Raw genomic sequence first — 5,982 nt, forward strand, 5'->3', positions numbered from 1 at the left:
AAAAAAAGGGGAAATTAAATTATGAGATCAATCAGGTATGTAATTTAAAACATAGATAGTAGTAAGAGCTTCTTTTATTTTATATTAAAAAGAAGAGAGAGGCCAAATTGAACGTAAACCCTTTTGAGAACAAGGCTGGAGAAATAATAATGAGGAACTAAGAAATAGCAGAGGAGCTTAACAAATACATTGCATTAATCTACACAGTACTGAACACTAATAGCATTCCAAAACTACTAAATAATCGAGGTAAGCTAAAGAAGTGAGTGAGAAAACAAACTCCATAACTATCAATGAAGCAAAAGTACTAGGGAAACTAATGTGGCTAAAAGCTGATAACTCTCCTGACTGGACAAGCTTGCAACCTAGGATTTTAAAGGAAGTAGCTACAGAGATAGTGGATACACTGGTTATAATCTTCCAAGAATCCTTAGATTCTGGAAGAGTCTCAGAGGAATAGAAAACTAATAATGTGACACCTGTTGAGGCAGAATGACAAAATGAATAACTCGACACGCAGGTCTACTTTCAGCATCAAAGAGTTTATTGTTTTAAACTGGTTGGGAGAAAGTCCCTGGGCAGTTCAGGGAACAAAGGGAAACATAACATTTTTTGTACATTTGCTTTTAGCTTTTAGCTGTTACAAACCAATCGTATTATTAATTGATTACATACTCATCCAATCAGGTTAACCATCTAACTGCATGATCAGGGCCTGGACAGCTTTGGATCGTGCCATGATGTCATGATATTTACCATAGCCTCTTATCTCCTACCCTTGGGCCTTCATAATACATCTTATTCAATCACACTCCAGGTTTTAGCTCCTGTGTCAATTATTCAGTACTCCCCTGCTAATAGTAAGGGGCCTTCTCCTATCTGCCTTAGACTGAGTATCCATAGGAATACAGTTAGATTCCTTAATATCTGTAAACTTAAGCTCCATTTTTTTATGTGTAACCTTCAGCTACAATTACCTGGGAGTCTTAAGTGATGTGGGTCAGACCTTTCCCTTCTATCCTACGATGAAGACGAGACTTTGAAGCAGCCTAGTATGAAAACTTCTATCAGTCAAGGATGTTCCTTATCAACCATTCCCTACACAGGCAGCAGCTGCACTTTCCCTTCTCATTCAGCAACTCTTTGTATGCATTTCACAAAACCCTTTGTGTGCTATCATAATCTTGTTACCTTGAATATCCTCCCTTGATGAAGGCATCTAATTACTCTAATGTATCGTGTATAGACAATGGAAGCTGCTGTTTTAGTTAAAAGTCTTCCTCAGCCATTTTATGTTATCTGAGAACCACTTCCAGCCATGGACAACCCTAATAACCCTCATTCAAAAGGGAAGAAGACAAAAACACAGTAAATGTAGGCCTGTTGGTTTAATGTCTGCGTTAGAAAAACGTTCAAGTATAGTATGAAAGATGTAATAGCAGAGCATTTAGAAATACAGAACATAATCAAGACAAGGCAATATGAAGGGAAATCAGAGATAACACGGTGTGGAGCTGGAGGAACACAGCAGGTCAGGCAGCATCAGAGGAGCAGGCCAGTTGACATTTCAGGTCAGGACCCTTCTTCAGACCCGAAATGTTAACTTTCCTGCTCCTCTGATGCTGCCTGCCCTGCTGTGTTCCTCCAGCTTCACACTGTGTTATCCCTGACTCCAGCATCTGCAGTTCTTGCTATCTATGAAGGGAAATTATGCTTGACAAATTTATTACTATACTTTGAGGAGGTAACAACCAAGCCAGATAAAGGAGAACCATTAGATGCAATATGTTTGAATTTCTAAAAGACATTCAGTAAGATACCTCACATAACACTTCTTATCAAGAATACAATCCCGTGGTGTTGAGGTAATATATCAAATGGTTAGAGGATTGACTAACTAATAGAAATCTGAGAGTTGTGATAAAAGGGACATTTTCAGTATGGCAACCTGTAACAAGTGGAGTATCACAGGGATCAATGCTGGGGACGACAATTATTTACAATATATGTCAATAACTAGGATGACAGAAATGAGTATGCTAACGCCGATGTTTGCAGATGACACAAAAATACATTGGAAGGCAAGTAGTTAGGATGACTCCGAGACTCTACAGGGGGATACAGACAATTTATGTGAGAAAACTAGGCAGATAGAATATAATATAAGAAAATGAGTTTTATTCCTCAGTTTGGTAGGAGGAATAGAAGAACTGAATATTATTTAAATGGAGAAAGACTGCTGAAATCTGCAGCACAGAGTGACTTTGGGGTCATTATGCATAAATCACAAAATCTAGCAGCAAAGTTCAGCAGGAAATAGGGAAAGGCAAGTGGATTTTTGGCCTCTTATTTCAAATGGAATGAAGTAGCACACTCCTCTAGAACTAAGGATGGGCCTATTTAGACCACACCGGCAATAATGCGAACAATTTGCTTCCCTTATCTAACGGAAGATATACTGGCATTGGCAGCAGTCAGAGAAGGTTCACTAGATTGATTCGGGCTATGGAGGGATTCTCTTATGGGGAGGGCTTGAGTAAGTTGTTCATTAGAGTTTAGAAGAATGAGAGAAAACCTTCTTGAAACATACAAGATTGTTGAGAAGCTTGACAGAGTAGATGCAGAGAGATTGTTTCCCCTTGTAGGAGAGTATAGGACCAGAAGGCATAATCACAGAGCAAGTTGTTGCTGATTTAAGATTTTGTGATCTCAGTTAGGCAGTCAACAAAGTAAGTAGCTTTATGATAGTTTATTGATTTTGTTAATGCATGGTACACTTTTCAATTAGAAAAGTTATACAATTGTGATACTTGGGGATGGTTCACTGATATCAAAGGACAAACAGGCTGGCTGTAGGCACGTAATATTTTGATCTTGTTAAAGTAGTGGGGGCAGCATCCTGCTCTCTAGCCGAGGTGTTAGGGAACAAAACACTGGCTCTTCCTCCTTCACTGATACCAGAGGACAAACAAGCTGTTGGTGTGGAATGTTTCAGTCTTATTATGGTGTTGGAGGCAGCATCCTGTTCTCTAGCTGAGGTGTTAGGGAACATTTCTGTCAGTCTTCCTCCTCTCCTTCTGATCATCTTCCACCTCCCTAGTGAAGACTCTCAATGAAGACTGCTGTCAGAGGATACTCCCTTCTGTGCTGAGTCTACTGTATTCTTGTCCCTGTGTGGATCATCCAGTGCAAATTTGACCTAGCCCCAGACGGTTACTCCAGCACGGAATCTTGCTCCTTAATTCTATCGTGACTTAGTTGGCCCCAGTACAGAATTGGCCTAGCTCCTGTGGGCTTTCCCTGGCATCAACTGACCTGAGTATTCCTGTCTGACGCTGGTGCATATTGTTATATCATATTTCTGAGGCAGGTAGCTTACACACATCAATCAATTCTCTGAACCCTTTTGGCCAATGGCCTTGGGACAGCCACTCATGATGTCGGATTATCATCACCGCATAGTCCACCTTCCTCTGAGGGGTTAGTTTGCCATTCTTTTTAAGCTGATGTTCAAAAAAAACACCCTGATAATTGAGTGCATTTGGTCCAGATGAATTTTTGATGCTAGTTCAATGGGCATCGTAACCTCCGTCTTTTATAAATCTTCCTTTTATTTTGTTTCGGGGAGATGATAGCCTAGTGGTATTATCATTGGACTGTTAATCCAGAGACCAAGGTAATGTTCTGGGATCCTGAGTTCGAATCCTGCACAACAGGTTGTGGAATTTGATTTCAATAAAAATCTGGAATAAAGAGTCTAATGATGACCATGTCAATTGTTGGGAAAAAAACCCATCTGGTTCACTAATGACCTTTAGGGAAGGAAATTGTCATCTTAACTTGGTCTGCCCTCCATGTGACTCCAGACCCAGAGCAAATTGGTTTACTCTTAATTGTCCTCTGGGCAAGTAGGGATGGGCAATAAATGCTGGCCTGGCTGGCAATGCCCTCATCCTGTGAATGAATAAATAAAAATGCTAGGCTTTTGGAAAGTTAATTCTTGCTGGAATAGCTGTTTAATACTACACAGTAAACATTAGGAAAACCCAGTTTTTAAGCGATGCCAATATTCAACTTTTAATATCCATAGCCAGATTTAAGGTAGAGATGAGAAGGAATTTCTTCTGTTCAAGATTAGTGAATCAGTGGAATTTTTTATAGCAGCGGTCTGTCGAATTTGGATCATTAATTATATTTAAGGCTGTGATATGCAGATTTCTCGTCAGTGACGGAATAAAGGATTATGGGGAATAAGGTAGGAAAGTGGAGTTAGCATCAGCTATCATCTTATTGAAAAGCATAGGAGACTATTTGGTCCAAATAGTCTACATATGCCCCTATGTCTTATGGTCTTATACTCTGTGATGAAACACATTTAAAATGTCCTAAAGCATTCACTTTCACCTGTTTGACCTTGTGCCCCTGTTCCCAATCCCCACAGATTCACATTTGAATAGTGTCCAGACAAGTTACCATTTGGAACTTCACAATCTTGATTGTGCTTGCTGGTAATATCTAGAACTCAGATTATGAGTTGCTCTCCCAAGTGAATTGCTCTCCCAAATAAATCCCCAGGGTAATGGTCCATCCACTTGAGTTATTGAATTCTCAAACATCATTAAGCTTTACTTCTTGAAGAACAGTGGAGGAGTTAGGAAGTTGTCATATCAGTCTTTTCCTCATCATTGTGTCTTGGAAGCAGAGCGTCTGATTTGTAAATAACCACCAAAATCAGTCATATTGATATTGGGAGGTTCATTGAGGGAATGACTTTCCAGTTTTAAAACGCAACTACAGGCCACTGGAACCCCATCTCAATTCTATGACAGTATAACCTGATAAGGTTACAGACTGAACAATGAGCTGAAAGATGTGGGAATGAGCACCTCAGGAAGGTGAAATAAATAAACCAAGAGAAAGCTGATTTATAGACAGATTGTAAGTTTTAAATTAAATTTCATTATTTTCAGCCTGTCACTAAGCAGATTGCAGTTTATTTTTTCTTCTTTCTTAAGGAGTGGTGGTGTGTTTTCCCACTCCAGTCTCCCAGTCTGCCTCATTCCCCTACAATTTGCTTACTGACACAACAGATCCACAGCGGATGCCATATCCTTAGCCCTGCATTCATCCCTGGAACATCTGGTCAACAAGGTCACAGACTCCTGTTTATTGACTACAGCTCTGCCTTCAACACCAGTAACCCCTCCAGACTGATCTCAGAACTGCGTGACCTTGGATCCTCAGCTTTCTGACCCACAGGCCACAATCATTGAAGATAAGTAACTGCACCTCCTCCACAATAACACTCAACACTGGAGCCCCCTCAAAGATGCGTCCTCAGCCCCCTACTGTACTCCCTGTACACCTGCGACTGTGTTGCCGAATTCCAAATGAGCGCCATCTACAAGTTCGCTGATGACATCACCATAGTAGGACAGACACCTAACAATGAGTCAAAATACAGAAGGGAGATGGAGGGCTTGGTGATGTGGTGCAATGAGAACAACCTCTCTCTCAACATCGGCAAACTGGAGAACTGATCATTGACTTTAGAAAGAAAGGAGGAGAACACCACCCCCACCTACATCAACGGAACTGATATTGAAAGGGTGGAGAGGATCAAGTTCCTCGGAGTGATGAAGTCTTGGCCTTCACACGTAGATGCGACAGACAAGAAGACACTACAATGCCTCTTATTTCTCAGGCAGCTCAAGAAATTTGGGATGTCCATAAGGTCCCTCACCAACTTCTACAGATGCATCATTGAAAACATACTGTCCGGGAGCATAACAGCCCGGCATAGCAACTGCTCTGCCCAGGACTGTGAGAAATTAGAGAAGGTGGTGTGCACAGCCCAGACCGTCATGGAAGCCAACCTTCCATCCATGACTCACTGCCGCTGAAAGGCTGCCAACATCATCAAAGACCCTTTGCACCCCCGTAATGATCTCCTACAACCTCTTCTATCAGGCAGAAGATACA

This window comes from Rhincodon typus, chromosome 20 (assembly GCF_021869965.1).
Source record: "Rhincodon typus isolate 14 chromosome 20, sRhiTyp1.1, whole genome shotgun sequence".
NCBI classification, from domain to species: Eukaryota; Metazoa; Chordata; class Chondrichthyes; order Orectolobiformes; family Rhincodontidae; genus Rhincodon; species Rhincodon typus.